At 47.8% G+C, this 17,893-nt stretch overlaps 1 non-coding gene across 1 annotated transcript; it reads left to right on the forward strand.

Annotated features, from left to right (window-relative positions):
* The first annotated feature begins 10,531 nt into the window (after nt 1-10,531).
* On the forward strand, nt 10,532-10,604 carry TRNAR-UCG (transfer RNA arginine (anticodon UCG)). Its single transcript has one exon. It is a non-coding gene; the product is annotated as a tRNA-Arg (tRNA).
* The last annotated feature ends 7,289 nt before the right edge of the window (nt 10,605-17,893 follow it).

Below are 17,893 nucleotides of genomic sequence, written 5' to 3' on the forward strand. Positions count from 1 at the left end.
GAGTGAGTGAGTGAGTGAGTGAGTGAGTGAGTGAGTGAGTGAGTGAGTGAGTGAGTGAGTGAGTGAGTGAGTGAGTGAGTGAGTGAGTGAGTGAGTGAGTGAGTGAGTGAGTGAGTGAGTGAGTGAGTGAGTGAGTGAGTGAGTGAGTGAGTGAGTGAGTGAGTGAGTGAGTGAGTGAGTGAGTGAGTGAGTGAGTGAGTGAGTGAGTGAGTGAGTGAGTGAGTCGCAAAGATCGGCGGACACCTTCCACGTTCTGAGCAAGCCGGTATCAATTAACTCGCTGTACCTGCGAGCTGCGTGTTGAAATTTTCTTTTGTTTTTCGTGTTCCTTGCGTTTGACACATTTTCAATGCATGGTTCGTATGGTTCCTTTGCGTACTGCATGGGAGAAGCGTCACAATACGGGTCGAGTGTGAATGGATCGTCTGTATAAGCGTTTATGGTTTGGTTTGGTTTATGGGGTTTAACGTCCCAAAGCGACTCAGGCTATGAGAGACGCTGTAGTGAAAGACTGAGGAAATATCGACCACCTGGGGTTCTTTAATGTGCACTGACATCGCACAGTACACAGGCCTCTAGAATTACGCCTTCATCTAAATTCGACCGCCGCAGCCGGGATTGAACCCGCGTCTTTCGGGATAGCACTGAGCATCCGAGCACCATAACCATTAAGCCACCGCGACGGCTGTATAAGCGTTTATGCACTGAACTGAGCCTCCCTTTTTTTTTTCACCGTTTCAGCTTTATAATGCAGACTGCGTAGAACCCTTCGCTTTGTGTTTTTTTTAGTTTCATTTGGAATTCGGGGGGTAAAAATGGAGAGCAAATCTTTCAGCAGAGATTCAGGCACAACTGGGGCTATTCAAGAAAAAGTTCCATAATTCGGACTTTTTCGGGCCATTTTTTTCTAGCGAAAACTATTGCATTAGCGCTCGTTCGGACATATAAAGCTCATTTCTGGCACATTATTTCCGTACGACATCTGCAGATGGTGGAGAGCACGCACCAAAAGGACACTGTCTGCAAAATAAAGTATTTTTAGTGCGAGAGCGCAAAATGAGTCCTAGCGAAAAGGGCATAGCCTGATAAGCAACAGGTGTGGAGCCTGAAATGAGGAGATGTGCTCGCGCGCTGATTGGCGGAGGCGGAGAGGGTCACGTGACACGGCGGCGAGGCTGGTGCAGAGGTCGGCGGGGCGCGCTAGGACGAGGAGAGGAGGCAACGTGTTCGCGCATGCTTTGGGCTCGTTTCACGAGCGTTTTGCGCCGCCGTTAAATAGATAGCTGAGGCCGGGTTCTTTTGCGGATCAAAGAGGGAGGGAAACAGAAGCTGGAATTTCTGTTTACGTCCGTACCGGTGTACTAAAGGCAGTTGAGAAAATTGAAACACCCTGTGACTAGCTCGACTACGGGGGACGTGTTCCGTACGGCTTCGAAACAGTTCGGCTCTAGCAAATGTTTACTTGTTGCCGGATGCTACTGAAACCCATAGTTTCGAAACTGTTTACGGCGGTCTTCCATTTTGTTTCAGACACGAAACAATCATGTTAGTGGGGGACTTCAACCAAGTTGCTTCCAAACACCCTAACTTTGTAGAACGGTTGAAAAACGAGTGTTGCTTCTCTTAACAGAGTCACTGTGGGGCCAGTTGGTCATACATAATCTGAACGAACAAACGCAGCGTTTAAACAGGACACAGAAAGATGAGCACAGGACGGGGCTACAACTTACAACTGAATGAAATCGATAAACGAAAGACACATCCCTTCTCGAGCAAAGACACGCATGCGCAAACTTGAAAGAATGGCAAAACTGTGATAATCTAGAGAAATACGGTAAAAGAAAAAGAGACGAAAAGGGGAGGAATATCCACCGGTCATGAAGACTGTTTACAAACATTAAGTGCGTCTTAGCAGCCACATGTTTCAGGTCGGCGCTCCTCAAGTCATGTCCGCACAAAGTTGGTAGTAGTTTTGACAACCAGGTTCAAAGACTTGAAGAAGCAGGCTTTCCTGGCGATGTTCTTGTGGCTGTCGCAGAAACTCTAAAGAAAAAGTTACACAAAGAAAGTGAACACATCCAGTTATCTAAGAGAAATGTATCGGGACAACAGAAAAGGAAGTTTGAAGTTATGCCCTATGTACACAGGCTCTCGCACAACTTGAAGAGAGTGGCAGCAAAATTTGGTATTGATGTGGTATTTTCAGCTCCCCTCAAGCTTGCAAAGCTTTGCGCTCTGGCAGATCATGAGAGCGTCAAGAATTCAGGGTGTAGCACAAAACACAAGAAGCCGATATTGTTTATCAGATCCCTCTACGCTGCGAAAGTGTGTACATTGGGCAGGCGGGCAGATGCCTAAACGTGAGGCTGAGTGAACACGCATCTTCGCTTCGTCAGCAAACTGATGAGCACTTGCCAAAGCAATGCAAGAGCTGCCCAGGTTGCTTTCCCTCTTTGAACCGCACGAAGAACTTAGGAAGGGCTAAAGATCAATTGGCGAGGGAAATCTTGGAAGCTCATGAAATATCGCAACGCGGTAGTGACACGTGCATTAGCACACCATCTATTTATCTAATGGAAAAAGAAAGAAACTTTCTAAGACGCACTTAATGTTTGTAAAGAGTCTTCATGACCGGTGGATATTCCTCCCCTTTTCGTCTCCTTTTCTTTTACCGGATTTCTCTAGATTATCACAGTTTTGCCATTCTTTCAAGTTTGCGCATGCGTGTCTTTGCTCGAGAAGGGATGTGTCTTTCGTTTATCGATTTCATTCAGTTGTAAGTTGTAGCCCCGTCCTGTGCTCATCTTTCTGTGTCCTGTTTAAACGCTACGTTTGTTCGTTCAGATTTTGCTTCTCTTAACCACCCCGCCAAACATGGATACGGTGGATCGGAAAACAAGTATAGATATAGTCTTCCATATACGTTGTCTGGGTGTCGATCTGAAGTGTCAGACGACAGCCTCAGTGTGACGCCCACTGGCACCAACTTCGTGATCTCACTCTGTGCGCGCTTCGTTTGGAGCAAGACAAAGCCGTACACTTTGCGCACTTCGGAGCAGCTTCTGCGCTCCCTAACAGCTCAATGTGCACCAAGAAACTAAATATTAATTACACGTTAAAATTCCTGCAGAGGACGCATACATAACCACACGAGGAACCAACGAAAGCGCTACGCAAAGTTTCTGAAGCATGCCTTTTAGGAAAGTTTTACCGTTCGTCTTCGAGGGTATCAGTCACGTCTAACCCCGTAATTCATCAGGGTGCCGCCTACGGTCCTGCCGCACACATTTCCGCACCGCCACCCCTTCCCTTCGAAAGGAACCCTGGTCCTGTTTCGTCAAGGCAACCTGGTACTCGAATAATCTATCTCACAACGTCATGCACTGTATCCATTTGAACAATGCCAAGACCGCCAGTTTCCAACAATTTTCGTAAACCGCAAGCAATACCTCATTACGGGGCCTTTCAGGAAACAAATAAAACCCAGTCGGTACTGTTTTCAGAGGGCATTCTAGTCGTTTTCACTGAACGCAAGTTAAACACTTAAATAACATCACCAGCGATAAAAAGCAGCTCCCTTAACGAAACGGAAGCAAGACAAGGGAATAAATAAAGTTTATTCCATATCCGTATGGCTCTTTCTTTTTCCTTTTTTCCCCTCACAGGGATAATTCACAGTCGCAAAAATACAGCGGCAGTAGCTTCTTTTAGAAACGTGTGAAAGCGGCTGGTAAAAATGGCAGTCGCAGATGCATGATCAAAAAAGCATCAGCTAAAATAATTCTCAGCAAAAGAAAAATCCTCACATCGGGGGCCACCAGCGGAAGGCGACTGGAGCAGAGAAGCGTGTTGCGCAAAACTTCCGGTCAATGCATGCAGGGCAAGCGGTGCGGCAGATGTGGCGAGCCCTGCATGCATCCGGATACGGTCTCACACCACGGCACATTTTCGCAGAGGCTACGCGCACGTTCGAGCGAAGCGCTCACTCCCGCCATAACATCTGATGAGCAAGGCGGGGAAGCCACGGAATCTGGCGACAGCGTGCTCTCGGTTCGCGTAACAAATATTCGCTCTGACCCGTCGCCCCACCCACAGACCTCCAGTGAAGGCTAGAAGTCGGCGTCGTAATTCGGACACGTCCCCACCGATCGACGAACGGCGAGCGGCGTTGCTCAAATTACTTCCTCGGCGCCAGTGTCCCAGAGCCCCACACGCAGAGCGACACGTGACAGAAGCGCCTTGCTGTCATTTTCTTCCCTTTCCTTCCCCCGACTCTTTTCCTCGAGCTTCTTCCCTGAACGGGCGCATTTCTAGACCTACAGCTCTTTGCGAGGAGCGTCGATTTCCCTCCATTCAGAGGCTGAAGGGTATATACATCCTGTATAGTATATAGCCGGCGTTGTCCGAGGCTCTATGCTCCCACAAAGTGAAAACCAGCCGCATCTCAGCAAGATGCTCAAATGGTGGCGCCACGCCACGGTGGTTCTTGCTGACGACGGCGGTAAATCGAAGCTTGTAACAGGCAGCACGTGTGACCATGGAACACGTGTCACGTTAAGAGGGGGTCTCCGCGACGGGAAGGAAACTGGAAGGTGCGGGAGGCTAGAGAATATAAATGGGCTCGGTGACGACGAAAAAAAAAAATGACAGTTTTCGTGGAGGTTTCGGGAACGGGCGGGACAAACGAGGTATCATGATGAAACGATGTAGTGGTTGCTTCTGCAGCTTCTAGTGGCATCTCCCTGCATATTGAAGAACTGGAAAAAAAATTTTGTCTGCCATGAAGAAAATTATAAAATACCTTGACAGAAAGAACGACAATCTTGAGAACTGCCAGACGAGACATCTTATAAACTGCTCCAGTCAATGATGCGCCTTATAAGGACAAAAGTATGCGTGGAGTGCGATAGTATCCAACGTTTTCACCGACTAGGCGTTAAAACAGATGAAAAAGAAAGACTGTCGATCTCCCAGTTGTTGGGTTTTCGGTCAAAAACCTCTATTCTGCGCAGCACTAGTAAACTAAAATAATCCACGAAATGCATAACAGAGGACTTTTCAGCGCACGTGCGTTCTGTGCTTAGAATGCGTTTTTTTATTTATTTACACACTTGCAATCAATAACGTATGTCCACACAATCACTGTGGTAAAAAATGGCGTCTCCCGACCGAGCAATGGTTGTCACGACCCTACACGAAAGCAGCGAAGCATTTTATGGAGGCACCCCACGCCACTCGCTGAAGCGGCAACCCTGACAAATTTCCCCCATCAGGCCGGGAACAAGCCGGTGTCACACGAGGCGCCAAATGCAGGCGTCGTCGCACGTGTCCCCAATGCGTCACTGCGGAGAAGCATCATCTAGTGATCTAGTGCGACCGGCGTAAAAAGGATGCGAGCTGCGTTCGGCAAGTGCTCCCGCTGGATAACAAAGCCGAAGGAAAGAAGAGAACCATGCGGATGAAGGATTTTCGGGGGTTCTAAGAGCCTGCCGCCGTACATCGTGATAAAAAGGGCCCTTTCAAATGAATTACTTGCAGGTGCATTATCCTATACTTACTCGCTCTTTGGAAGGCGGCGCGCATATAGTGTTCCGGGGCAAGCGGATTACCAGCCTGACAACAGATTAGGCTTTGAGGGCCACACCGAGATAGGCAGTTTTGTTCACAGACCCTTTGAATTGAGGCCCCTATAGAAAACCTAATACAACCTAATAAAGAAAACCTAATACAGCTCCGTGCGCGACTTCGGCAAACACGTATAAGGTTATCTCTTCTTCTGTGGATTTTCTCTCATTTCATTTATTAATGTTGTCACATGGTCGTGGGGTCCCAAATAGTCTTGCTGTGCCTGGAAATGGGTGCACTCATACTTGTTAACCCTGCGGAGGACGAAATGCTTGGCAGTTCTTAAACGCTTTGGCTCGCATTGTGTTCAGGCACATTGTTTGTACAGCCGAAGTGAAAGTGCGCGGCAGAAACAGATGGTAAAAGCAACGATCCGACACTTTGAGAGGCGAGCAGCAAGTACGAGGCTGCAATTAGACGCGGAAACGGGCGACCGCCGCCTCCATTTACCCCTGAATTATATCTCTTCCAGAGTACATGCAAGCGCGGAGTGTAATATCTCTTAGTTCCCTGCATTAGATAAGATGTCCCTGCTCTTCTTGGCGCCGCCCGCGTCAACAGTTTCTTCGATTCTGCCCTTCCTTCTGATGGATCTCCAACGCCGACTGCGACCGTAGCGTCATTCCTCGCTTCTTCTTTCTTCCTTTGTTTTTCTATGTTCACACCTCATTCGCACGCCTGAGCAGTAAACAAATCACGGGCGCGCCCTAATGCCTCGCCAGCTGCTCCGTCGCCAGATGTGGCCGTCACACGCGAAGTCAGCCCCAAAGGAGCACGACGATCAGAGGCATCCGTAACACCATGCGCTCCCTTCACTCCCCCTTCCTGGTTTCCCTTCGGTCTTCCCCTCCCGTTTCGTCCCCTCTTCGTCGGTAATGAACTGTGTGCGATGAAAGTCACACGGGGTGGGAGTAGATGGACGCGATGTCCCAGGAGGGTGATTTGAGGCCGGTCCGTCACTGACGGCCGGTGGCTGCTGAGGGACATTCGTGGAGCGCTTTCTGGCTTCCTTACTACGCCGCGAAAGCTGCTGCAGGACGCCTGGCCTGACAGCGCTGCTGCGGGAACGCCTGGTGACAACATCCGGTTCCATTGCCAGAGGGAAGTTTATAAGCAAATGAGAAAAAATATTTTGCAGTGCTATAGCTTGCCCATGCGAGAAGTGATTTATATTATGCGGTACAATTGGGCACTTCAAGCGGAGGAAAAAAAAAAGGAAAAATGCGCGGTGGCAAGCCAGTTCAATACGATCAGGAACGAAGAAGTTTTATTGGTGAAATGTTTAAGAGAATCCCCCAAGGTGGAGTAGATTTGTAATAAGGGAGTAATTACTCATTGACATCCACCCGGGTCGACATCAATGAGTAATTACTCCCTTATTAAGAAGTTATATGCGACAGTGCACTGACAGGTCAGCTGGAAGGTATCGCCTAGTTAAACCTATTCTAGTTCCTCACAGCCCAGCTTCAGCAACCCGCAGAGGCAATTGCGCCGCATTCACTATTGCCAGTTTTGATATCTTTGTCACTTGCAGTTAATAGGCTTCGTTTTCTATAGTTTTGGAGTGACGCGGCGCGATACGAAATCTCGACATTGAACACTGAGCTCCCAGAGCTCTGTTTATTAAGCTTTGCATCACATGCTGCATGCGGCTTTAAAATGTTGTGCTAGTTTGTTCGTTTATTCATTTGTTCGCTTACTTCCAACAGAAACCATCCGCTGAAAATCAAGTTGCAAAGGGGTCAGCATCTGGCGATCTGCAACCCACTCTCTCTATAAGGAATACTCTAAGTATTTCTATCATTTGTCCACCCAGCAAGCCTCTTACAGTCATTTTACTGCAAGCCTATTACACTGGCTTATCCCTATCTTTAATTTGTTCATGTTGAATGCTGTATAGAGATGTCCATCTCTACTTCCGGAGGACAAGCGTACGAAGACTCGAAGGGCCCGCGCCTCGCAGAGGAGACTAATGCCCACGCCGTTGCAGTGCAGTTTTTCAGCAAGGATTTCCTGAATAAAACTTCTGTGCAGCTCAAGCGTGAATTTCGTCTACATTTTCCACCTCCGCACTTATCTTTCTCGCTGTCTTGGGTGCCGACCGCTTTGGCCCAGTTGCGCTCACTCGTCTCTCTCACAAGATGCGCAAAAAAGCCGCAGCGCTTGCGCATATATAAGCCTGTTTACATGAACTCGATAGAGTCGAGTCGAGTTTGCTTGTCGGGTAAAAAGCAGTTGTCGGATTCATGTAAACACTGTCTGGTCGAGTAAAAAAGCGGCAGAGCGAGTCGATCGAGTTAACTCGCCTGCAGGGGATAGGTTAACTCGCTTGACAAGCCTTTCTAAAAGCATACGCTGGGCGCCGCTGTGTTACTTACGCGCTTGAACCGAGTTCATGTAGACACCAAGCGAGGCGAATCAGGGGCGAGGCACCTAACCTGACGCTGACTCTACCCGGTCCTGTCGGATTCATGGTAACAGGCCTTACGCTGCATTCAATTAGTCCGCAATGGTAAGATTGCATTAGGCGGAGTCTGCCGTCGCACGCCACCTTACTTCACGCTCCGCGTACCTCGAAGGCCGACCACCCGAGCAGAGGCGGATTTAATGGGTAAGGAGGCGATGGGAAGAATGGACGGTCGCCACCCTCAAGCGAGAAATTTTGCATAGGAAAACCATGCTGAAGCCCATTTTTTCGATGAAATAAGTCCCAGATCTGCATGGTTCCAATCGTACCTCCACCCCAACCACCCCCTCAAATAGTGGTCCATAAATGCGTACCTGCGCTCGAGGTTACTTTGCACGGACTGTTTGCCAACGCTTCTATGGCATCGGGGCGCCAGCTTGCAAACTGTGCGTTGTGTGCTCTCCAACCACTCTTGAGCCGGTACGGTCAGGCGTGTGATGGTATGCGCAAATGATAGCGCGGGGACGTACACCATCTTCCACAGCTGTCGTACGTGAGGAACCGGTCACGCAGCCAGAGGGTCCGCCTCCATAGAATATTTCCGAACCGTGTCTTCTTCAGTAGTCCAATTCATTCCCGAACTCTGCACCTAGATACCAATAACTCAGCGACTCTCCACTTTGATTAAGCTTCAGTAGGTATTCCGTGCTGACAGAGTCAGCGAAACGCACGTGATTTCCCTACACATACCCTTGCGTTTCTTAAGGAACCCCCTTATTTCGTAACGATTTTTTTTTTGCGCACAACGGGGAATTTTTCTCACCTTTGGTCATGAGTGTTAATTGTATTCATAAACATTGCTATTCCTACCCGACGCATCAACGACAAAAATTTTATTTAAAATGACTTTCGCTTTTCCTCTGCCCTCACATCCCACCGCCCTCCTAGAGTTTTAGACACCGAACATAATTTCATTTCTTAAGGGAACCCCTGGAAGCACATCACGGCCGACTTTTCGGCATTGACGTTCAACTTCAGCTGGGCCCTGGGGTCTGCACGGACAGTGACCAGCGCCTGCAGCTTTCGCGGTGCGTTCGCCAACAGTACAGTATCGCCCGCAAACACCGGTGTAGGTAAACTTGATCGCTCCCTTGACGCTTCCCAGACGAAGTTCAGTGCTGACGATGATCATTATGATGATGATGATGATGATGTTGTGATGGCTGGTTCTTTTGAAGCGGGCGGATACCTAGTTGGTCTATTAGCTGTAAAAAAGAAGACACTCCGAGACCATACGGTTGTTTCCTTCCTCCACGGCCGAGACTGTAGAAAGAACCCCAGGTGGTCGAAATTTCCGGAGCCCTCCACTACGGCGTCTCTCATAGCCTTAGTCGCTTTGGGACGTTAAACCCCATAAACCAAACCAATTGCAGCCAGTGCGCTGTGCTCCGGCACTCGGTGAGTATCCTCTTGATCGACAAGGCAGGTAGCGCCATCTAAAGGCAGAGGGAGTCCCTACAGGGACATTCTGCCACTATGAACATAGCTCAGAAGTAGGTTTCGCATCTGCGGGTGAAGCGAGGCGGTTATCGGCACGTTGCAACGTGCACCGTATTGGTCGCTTGATGGGTGTCTAGGATATTCCTAACCACACTATCGTTCGAAAATAACAGTACATATAGTGGAATATAACTTAAGTCCGCAGTGAAGCTCCGCACACATGGAGCTTCCGCGCACAGAATTCCTCCACGACGAAAAAGTAGTCCGCTGCTTAAACGTTTCTTGCTACCTAAACAAGAAGCTATCACAAGAAAAAATTATGAGCTCTAGAATTTTAATACAGGGATTGTTCGATATAGTCAAACATTAAAAAGCTGATTTCGTTTACTGTTGCGATTGGCCAGCAGTTGTTTTTTTTTTTCTAAGTTGTATCCTACTATAATGAAAATCACGTATTTTTTCCCACTAGTTCGTTCCTACTCAGACGTCGCCTGAGCATTCAGCAACGAATGTTGTATTTGAGAGAGCATTATGACTTTGGCTAAGGCTAGAATCATGAATTGCAGTAAATTTGTGCAATTAGATTAAAGTCAGTCTCCACAATGGTGAGAGGGCGTTACGTTTCAGATGAGTGTTTGGTTTCAACCTGTCCGCAAAAGTCGATTGAAGCAACAATGGCCAAGGGCGTCCGCAGAACTTTTTCCAGGGGGTGCACCCGATGTCCCGGGATGGGGGCGGCGGTAGTTATTGCAGCACTTGAGAAGAACAAGAGAGCAAAAAATGTCTGCTACTTTAGCATGTAAAGCAATAAACTATGCTCCGAAAGCTTTTGGACGTGTTCTCTTTTTTTGTAAAAAAAAAATACATGCTTAGGTAACCCTATTGATGCAATGCACAGTCGGCACACCTGTCCTTCACTTAAAGTACAGTGACCTTAAAGCAACGAAGGCTTTCTCGCTCCATGCACTATCCTTGCCTCAGAGTTTGCAATGTCATTCTGTCCGCGTGGCCTAATGGATAAGGCGTCTGACTTCGGATCAGAAGATTGCAGGTTCGAGTCCTGTCGCGGACGGTCAGTTTTTTTTTTTTTTCATATTATTTCCATTACACTATCCACGCTTTCTGTTTTGCAGCAATTCTTCATTTGGGCAGCACGTTTCGTGCAATACACAGAAAGTATAGTGCGCGCAATTACCTTGTTCCTATTATTCAAGTTAAACTCCTCCTGCACTAAGTTCAAATTATGAACGAAGATGATGATTGCAGTAATTTCAGGTATAACCGAACGGACGACATACTTTATTTGCATGTGTAATATTCTGCATTCAGTACAGTTTAAGCGCCGAGGACGACAAAATGCGTTTCCCATTGAAGCTGCATCGGCTAATTTTTCCGCAACCTGATGCTACCGGCAGGTTACCTGTAGCGGCAATATGAGATGACTAGATGGTAGTATTATCTTCCTCTTGGTCGATTTATAAGTTAGGGAGATCATTAATATATATTAGTAATAAAAGGGGTCAGAAATTGGGACCCTGTGGTACCCTCACGTTACTGATTCGAGTGTCTGAAAGTAGTCCAGATATGTTAACTGTTTGCCCGCAATTTAAGAAGTAACTGCGCCTTAATTCTAGAGGACGTCCGTACAACCTAGGAAACCAGTTTCAGTAGAAGTGCGTTGTAGGTTATACATTTGAAGGCTTTAGTAAAATCAATATAAAGAGACACTATTACCAAAAAGAACTCTGTTATGGGAGGAAAGTGTCATACACTATAGATCTAATGCACTGGCTGCTTATTTGAGGCATGTGGAGGTAGATAAGGTGCTACAAGAGCGCATTAAAGAAAAAGCTTTCATCTGCGCATATCGTACAGAGACGGTGACACAAGCATTCCAGCGTTAGCCATGAATCATGTTAAACTAAGTGTGGCCACAGCAGCAACAGCTGGACTGAAATGGAAACAATTAGACTCCAGGACCAAGAAATGGATAATGCTTAGAGTCTGTAGTTTCCGGATCAAATGAGTGACTTTTCAGGATACTCACTCAAATAACCACCTCTGTCTTTTTCCATTATTATCTTATAAAAAAGTCTGAAAGAATACTTTGTGAGAATATTTAGTGAACGCAGGCGAACGGGAACATTCAGAATTTAACCGATTGCGCAATTTTCCAGAACATGGGAGTAGCTTGCTCACTGGTCGTTACGAGTCTGCAAAGTTCTTTGGCCTCAGGTTGTTTTTCTTTACAGCAGCCGAAATTGCTTGTCATAATGTAACGGCAAACGAAGTCAGCCTGTGGTGTGCTGCGCAATACCAGCAATAACAAAATACTGACAGCGTAAATTACGTCCAAACTTGCTCTGAGATTCGATGTTTTCTACGAAAGGTCAGCGCATGTGTGAGAACTCGACACCGGCATGGGTTCAAGGTTGCTCTCAGGATATACATTTGCTGTTTTCACAAGGCGGCTGTGTTTACGTCTTTGACTTCATTTTTTTCAACGAACCAGTAGGGTTTCCCGTTATTGCGTTTAATCCAGCCTGTACACTGATGCGTGTTTCAAGAAAACCTTTTTTGCTTGTCATTGTTTTAAAGAAATGCTGCGTAATACACCCCTGCTATCAATGTCTCCAACAGAAGTGACAGCATTCTTTGTAAATAATAAGTAATCAAAAACACTTGTGGCGAGGCGATTTTTTTTCTTTCATTTTTCTAAAAAGACTCCAGAGGCTGCGGAAAGAGTGGCCAACTTTGTTGCCCAACTCCTCCTTTCCACGTCTGGTTACGGCTTAAGCTTACACACATTAGAGTTTCACCATGACTATCGAATACTGCTTTCTCGGAAGCATAGCGAAAGCTTTCGCTGGTCTCCTCTGTGTCCTGAACTTTAACACGTTTCATTTATTCTGGCCTCCGCGGTGGCTCAGTGGTTATGGTGCTCGGCTGCTGACCCAAAAGACGCGGGTTCGATCCCGCCGCGGAGGCTGGAATTTCTTTGAAGGAGAAATTCTAGAGGCCCGTGTACTGTGCGATGTCAGTGCACGTTAAAGAACCCCAGGTGGTCGAAATTCCCGGAGCCCTTCCCTACGGCGTCTCTCATAGCCTGAGTCGCTTTGGGACGTTAAACCCCATAAACCAAACCAAACCATTTATTCTGTTAAGTCGCAGACTGTTATTCCGGTAACCCCGAACCTGTTTTTCTTTATCTAAGCCATTTCAAGCAAAACTTCATTGAAGTTATCACGATTATGGGACCAGCGAGAAATTCACCTCGCAAATAGTGATCTGATCTGACAGCATCCCCTGGTGCTCTCACGTGAACTTTACACACGCCTTTTTTTCTCATCGCCAGCGTAGATATTGCCACCTAGTATTGCCAGGTGACGCATACGAAGTAGGGCGACGACGACGAAGTAGGGCTCGCGCCGTGTGGAATCAGTCGCTTTTGTTGCCCCAGCTTGCCTGGCCTTCCCTTTCGTGCCTGCTTATAAAAGCCCCCTTCGTCAGCAAGTACGCTACAGTCTATCCAGCACCATCCTCGCAGCACCATCCTCGAGGCTGAAGTAAACGTTCCAGAGTTTGGCTGCGTCGTCCCATTGGTTAAACGCAGCTACGCATTCAAAGTGAAGGAGCCAGTCCTCCATATCCTCAAAAAGTTCCCCACGGAACGTCTTGGGAATCCGCGGAGTCTGCAAGGTGTAGTGGGATGGCGCGGCAGCAGCGGTTTGCAGAGGAGGAGGAGCGGCTGTCGCCATGGCGCCGCTCTCTAATGGTCCAACCTCCGATGGCAGTCCCTGGATCCTCCGGCTGAAGCGATGTACCGGGGTGTCAAGCGGTACAGGGCTGGCTCGACGGCTGCCTGGAGGGGTCTCTTGCATGGGCTCACGGGTACCCAGCGCCTCCACCAGACTGTAGCGCACTTGCTGACGAAGGGGGCTTTTATAAGCAGGCACGAAAGGGAAGGCCAGGCAAGCTGGGGCAACAAAAGCGACTGATTCCACACGGCGCGAGCCCTACTTCGTCGTCGTCGCCCTACTTCGTATGCGCCACCTGGCAATACTAGGTGGCAATATAAAGAGAGGAGAGGTGAGATTAACCGATTAGAAACTGGTTTGCTACCCTACTAAAAGGGAAGGTAGGGGAAGCATGGCAATAGGAGGAGGAGGGGAAGGGCACGATGGGAAGAAATAAAGGAAAGGAGGAAAGACATGACGTGAAAAGGCGTGCACGAACTGCGGTGCAAAGCCAGAGCAGCAAAGGCGTTCTCACAGACCTTCGCCTTCAAGAAGCACATTAGTTGTTTGATTATCAGGTAAAAGTAAGTCCAGTGACCTTGATGTGAAGGAATTTGGCTTCTCAGTGGGGATTCCTCGTATTCTCTTTTATACATTCCGTACACAGTTGCATTCAGGACCTGGGTGCTTGAAGTGTGGTGGCCTTTATATTCGCGAATAGGCTTCTAACCAGCGTTTCCTTGTATCCCCGTTTATCCACTCTGTGTACCAGCTGAGACCCGTTTTCATAAAATACTCGTGGCGAGTGGCGGAGCATAAGGATTCCTCTTTTGTAGCGAGAGCTACATTACGTGCAAGTCTCGCCGTTTCGCCGCGGCACCAGTTTCGCCGTGGCCGCACCGCGACCTTGAGCTGTTGCCTAGCACCGCCGCAGCACCGCCGTAGCACCGGCCGCCACTCGCCGCGCCATCTGGCGGGACGCCACAAGAGGAGCCGGTGCCGCGGCGTGCCGGTGAAACCTAAAGCCCCTGAAAAAACTCAAGTAGCGACAAGACGCCCTCCCTCTTCTCTCTTCCTCCCCCGCGCGCCGGGCGAACGACTTGTTTTCTTTGTGATTTCATGTGACTGCGGTGGTGACCTCTAGCCCGCTCCGATGGAACCAACGCCCCTTTTCAATTGGTTGCGCTGGATTCCCGTGCTTGCCGAGTTCTTCTCTATGTCTCCGCATTAACCGTGCGTTCCGCTGCATAAATACATCAGTGACTTAGGAGAAACATTTGCATGCTTCACTGAATCGTCTAAAGGCAAAAATGAGCACGCATAGATGGATTGTTTTGGTCGAGCCGCACGCGCACCATCTCCGGGAGCGCCGGGCTCTATGCGGAGTGCCAAGTTTGATATCGAGAGTGGAGCATGCATTGAACGTAACCGTGAATCACGAGGCCGTAGAATGAATTTGCGGTGATCTGTTTTGGTGAAGAGGGGTATGCAAACAGAACGACCGTCGCCGCCGGAACGCTGGACGTGCTACTACGGATGCAGAGGTTTGACATTCGAAAAGACACCTGCAAGTGAAGGCATTATAAATGCCTGTAGTTCATCCGCTCTTCTAGTGGCTTTCGGTTTTGGTATGCTGCAGTGTATCGCGGACAAGGTTAGACGCTTAAGGGAGTGCTCGAAATACGGTATGAAGTCCACGCTACGTCTGTACTTATCTGTGCCTCCCCTAATGTTCTCTCGCGTGCATGAACTGTAACGATATAGACTCCCGCATTAAAATTTTCTTTGGAATAGTTACTTAGTAAGGACAAAACCTACCTCGCAAATATCCTTCGCCTGCCAGCAAAGGGATAATAAAGTTCTACGTAAATGTTTCATCGGCATCAGGCATTTAGTGAGAAGCAAAACCTACCTCGATTTTAACACATCTGTCCGATAATCTTTCATATTCGTATAGTCGCTATTAGAGCACTGCACGGGCCTTAATTATTCACGCGTCCCGAGCCCGTCAACCTTTTTCGTTACCCGCCCCATCCCGGCCCGATTTTTTCGATATAGGCCCGAACCCGGCCCGGCCCGCGAGGTAGACATGCCCGCCTAAGGTTCGGAAACAGCCTGAGTACTAAATGCACATCGGTAAAGCCAAAGCCTTTTGTTATACGGATCTCATTTAAAAAAAAAAAGCGGCTACAAAACGGAGTTAATGGAGGCCTCACTGTGGGCAACGTTAACAAAAAAAAAACGTTTTAGCATTAATAAAAGAGGTTATCACAGATTTGCTCGCATTCGTAGCCTCCTCCTAACTAGTTAGGCGTCAAGGTGAAGCGAGAACGCGGAAGTGATGTTACAAAGTATGTGACAGGAAACGCGCGACCCACTTACGATGGGCACTATCACGCATACCCACAGCTACTGGTCATATTTCGAGAGTAAACGCAAGCCAGCGCGCGCTAGCTGGTGTTTCCACCAACGGTGCCTACGGTGCCTTGACGATGCATATCGGCGCGATAATTCTTTTTTTGTCTTTTTCTGCAATATATCTATATATAATATGCACGCGCGCACGCGCGCGACTGCAGAATGTAACGCGTGCGCTTCACCATGTCAGAGCGCAGTTTGATCTGCGTTTATAGTACGCACGTATGTCTAACTGCGGCATGGGCTCAAATTTAAGGAACGCCACTCTACAGTTAGACGTGTGCCTCGCGTCAGTTACACGTTTGCGTGCGTGCAATCACGATGCGCTCAACGCAAGCGCCCTTACGTCGAGCTTACTGTGGCCATACGCTCGATTGCGAACAAACCAAAAAAGGAAAACTCAGCAGCTATTGAAAGCACGTCACTGACCTCGCAACGTCTGATCGATGGCGTTGCGTTAAATTTCGCCCGGCCAATTCTGTGTAACCAAACCTTCCTCCGGCCCGCGTCGGTTTTCGATGATGGGATCGCGAAGAACCGCTTTCCACCGTCGTGACGGTTCTTGCACCCGAAGGCGCAGCAGCCCGTCATGCCGCACAGATAGACGGCTTGAAGTTAGGTGACTGACACACGTTCCGAGCAAAACAAAAGCCGCTATTCTTCACATCAAGCAAAAGCGCAGTGTCTGCAATGACGCCTGCCGAACCTACAGTGCGCGGTTGGAGCGGACAATATGGCGTCTGCGGCCGCGAAAAGCGCGGGTTTAAAGGACTTTTGCGCGCGAAACCATCGACCAATGGGAAGAGGCAACGGGCGCAGGAGAGGGAGAGGCGGCATTCTGCAAAGGTTGTCGCTACTTTAAAAATTTCCAGGGGCTTTAGGTGAAACCGAGTTGCAACAGCTGTGCGCATGCGCCGTAGGAGGAGGGGGTTGGTGCAGGTGTATCTATATAGAAGGCGGCTTGGTGGAGCCGTTGGTGCATATGGATAGTGAGTCGCAGCGACTGAAAGAAGCCAGGCTTCAACTACAAGACAAAGGACCAGAAATAAAATAAATGAGTCACACTTTGCTGCACACCAATGTCCCGTCTTTAATGTAGCCGCAATTAGACTCAACGGGGGGTTAACAGCCAAAGCTAAACATTGAACGTAGCCGGAAGCCAAGCTAAACGACGAGATGTATAAACAAGTTTAACCGTACTCTCGCTACGTATATCCTGGCCCAGTTGAGCTAAGCTACTGCCATTTTTTTTTATCTCGAAAAATTTAAGAGATTGGGGAGAGGGTCTCGGCATTGCCGTCCATACATAGCGAAATTACTTTTGAAAAGGAAATAAATGATACTCCTAATTAATCTCAAAAAGTTGCCCAAATGTAATTGCTAATTACATTGTCAATTACTGCTCACAAAAAGTGATGTCATTACAAATACTTTTAAATTACTTGACAGTTGCTTGCATGGTTAAGCAGGTTTCTCCATTGCATGTGAGGACAGTTCAAATCCTTCATGAGCATTACTAAAAAGTATCATGTTCTTTCTACCACGATGGTTAAGTGGTTTTATCGTTTACCTGCAATTACTTTTTACTGGCGATAGCATTTCCTTCTGCAAGCATAGATATAAGCGTTATAAGTGCAGTTGTTTATTTATTTTTATTTATTGTTTATTTGTACATACTATCGGTCCTGCCTGGACCAAGACTGCAGAGGGTAAAAGCGTCAAACTGTGGCAAACGCAGGCCTATACGATAAAACAATAAGTACAGTAATACAGTCAGTAAAATGCGGTTCATAAAATACAGTCAATAAAATATGGAGTCTTCATGCACTACTGCTCTAAATATTTTGAAGGAAGGATAACGAACTACTCTCTCGATTGGGCGTTCACAACCTGGTTTGGAAGGCTATTCCATTCGGAAGCTGTGAGACGAAAAACGAAGTTTTTGAAGCAGTCTTTAAAAACTTTTTCTACCTGGACGTGTTGAGTATGCCTATTACGAGTGACACGTTTTTGCTTCATTAATGAATTGTTATTTCTTCACCTGAACTAAACCACTTGCGACATAATAGAATGTATTTAGTCCTTTTTTTTTCCTTCTGCGAGAAAAGATAGCCAAATCTGCTTTCTCATAAAGAAAGGCAAAACAATCAAACCGTCGGTATCGGGAGAAAATAAAGCGTGGCGCCCGTCTTTGTGCCTGCTCAAG

Source organism: Amblyomma mixtum, chromosome 5 (assembly GCF_055824585.1).
Source record: "Amblyomma mixtum isolate Tamu chromosome 5, ASM5582458v1, whole genome shotgun sequence".
NCBI classification, from domain to species: Eukaryota; Metazoa; Arthropoda; class Arachnida; order Ixodida; family Ixodidae; genus Amblyomma; species Amblyomma mixtum.